We start from the raw sequence: 2,390 nt of genomic DNA, 5'->3' as shown, positions 1-2,390 counted from the left end.
TTTGATTCTACTGTCAAACAGGTTGAAACAAGAAAACTAAACTTTATTCAAGGCAAGTAGATGAGAGAGATATTTTGTGAACAAAATGAGTTATTAGTAACGTGTTGTAGGTTTCTCTCTGAGTGTAAAGTTATACAAAATAAAATATATAAAGCAACCACAACTCTTTGTCATGAGATTCATGTAAAGTTATCTGACTAGAGCTGAAAGCTGATATATTCTAAAGGGGAAAAAATAAAACACCGAAAAACCTGTTATTGTACGAAATAGAATCGAAGACGACATCGAGACTGAGTTGGGGAAGACTCTCAAGGATGCCTTGGAAAATGTCCTCAACAAGATTAAAGATGCCAGTGATCAAGGCAAGGAAGTCTCCGAGTCTTTGAAGGAGAAGGTAAGTCATAAAAAATAAACGCTTTTTAAATAAGGGCTGAAGGATTTCTAGAGACCAGTTTACAAAAGAGATAGCTATTAATGCTTAAGATATTTACTTTTTGAAGGTAGTGTGGTTTAGTTAGCCTTTACTGATGAAATCATGTTCGACTTTTCTTATACAGGCTAGGGAAATCACCCTACAGCTTAAGGATCTGGGTATCGAAGTTGGTGGTAGGGCCTTAGAAATCTTGAATAACCTGAAAGATCGGGTGAAGGACTGGCTTAAAGGACTTCTAGAAACACTTGGTATTGGTAAGTGTAGCCTGATGGATATTCTTGGGAACCTGGTTGGTAATCTTGACATCATGAGCATCATGAAGAGAATTAAAAATATGGTAAGTTATTTAAAGTTCATTTGACTGATTAAGTTAAGTGACAGCTAATAACAAAACTATTACATCAAATAAATTTAAAGTGCTCTTATTGTAGTATATGGGTACAGTACGATGAAAATTCAAAATACTTGGTTTTGTGTAGATTTTAGAGAAACTGGACATCGAAAGGATCATGACATACATCAAGGAGAAACTGGGAGCCGTTAGTGAAGTAAGTTCTTATTTTAGTATTGCTTAACTAAACCAAAATAATGTGACATTTGGAGTAATTATTAAAGTGCTTGTAAAACTTTCCACAAGCTATGAAGGAAGTTATCTGTCAACTTTGTGATGACTGAAAGTGAATATAAATTAAGTTGAAATATTTTGCTAGAGTGGATTAATACCAATCGTTCTGTATTGCAGCTAGCTCGTGGTCTGATCAAAACTCTTGAGGAGAATTGTTTTCAAGTTCTAAAGGATCTGATTAATAAGATTCTTGGTTTTGGTAGTTGAGTTTATTCACTTAAAGATCTGTGGGAGAAAGTCAAGGATTTCTTTAAAAACCTTGGGCTACAGATTCAGGAGAAATTCTGGAAGTTCGCTGAATGGGTGAAGTCCATCTGGGATGTCGGTATCAAAAACGCCAAAGACAAATTGGCCAAGGTCAAATTGATCGCTCTGGAGGTTGGTTTAAACTTTTTCTCAATGAATTGTTTTTCATTTTTATTCAACGTGTGAGGCAAGAGATTTACTAACATGTCACGTAGGTTCATAATTCAGTACTAACGTAAGTGAAACCATTCTGAAGATAAGATTGTTTCTACTTCTTAGTTCATCACTCATGCTAAGGACGTCAGCGCTGAAGTTGCTCGAGAAGCACTGGAGTTCTTCCGACCTTACAAGGATGACCTTGGAGACCTTTGGGACAAGTTGGTCGAAGAAGCCAAGAACATAATCGGAATTGAAGCTTAAACTTATTTATTATTAAAACGTTCATTTGTCATGGAAATAGTTGTGTGACTGTAGTTAATAAAGTATTAAAATCTCCATCATTGTGTCATTTGAAGTTACTAGATAACACAGTTTACTGTTACAAATAATCTTAACTTGCATGAAAGAATTATTTTTAGGTCAATCTTTTTGTTATATATCATATTATTTGCAAATATTTATTGTTCAGTGCATGCACCATCAAGTATTAATAAGAACTTAAGAAATTTCATTTACAGGAATTAACCTTTAAATAATAATATAATTTATGGATTATATACATCAAAATTCGTATGGATTTTTTTTTTCATCGCCAGGCCAATGTGGTTAATTCAATCATTTAAAAATGAAAAATTTTCATTTAAGTATACATTTTAAAGATGTTGTTATTTCACATCCTAAAATTAATAATGCCTTCTATTCATCAATCTTATGTGAGAAACAGAAATATTTAATAAACGCAAATTCATGATATTTAGTTCGAAAATAATTCGAATAAAGATATTGTTAGTTTCATAAAAGCCTCACCCAAGACTGTGTTTAAAAATATTTTCACATTTTCAAATGACTTTTATGAATTTTTATTTCTAAAATGTGGGATTACATAGGTGTTATAAGGACAGATTAATTAAAGCTTTTAGAATAATT

The 2,390-nt window shown here is 32.5% G+C and overlaps 1 long non-coding RNA gene across 1 annotated transcript; it reads left to right on the top strand.

Moving 5' to 3' along the window:
• The first annotated feature begins 275 nt into the window (after nt 1–275).
• LOC143250703 (uncharacterized) lies at nt 276–1,799 on the top strand. Its single transcript, XR_013028311.1, has 4 exons — nt 276–394; nt 558–981; nt 1,176–1,436; nt 1,584–1,799. It is a non-coding gene; the product is annotated as an uncharacterized LOC143250703 (long non-coding RNA).
• Nucleotides 1,800–2,390: the final 591 nt, after the last annotated feature.

This window comes from Tachypleus tridentatus, chromosome 5, assembly GCF_004210375.1.
Source record: "Tachypleus tridentatus isolate NWPU-2018 chromosome 5, ASM421037v1, whole genome shotgun sequence".
Taxonomy (NCBI): domain Eukaryota; kingdom Metazoa; phylum Arthropoda; class Merostomata; order Xiphosura; family Limulidae; genus Tachypleus; species Tachypleus tridentatus.
The sequence above is the reverse complement of the archived record's forward strand: the minus strand, read 5'-3'. Positions and strand labels throughout refer to the sequence as shown.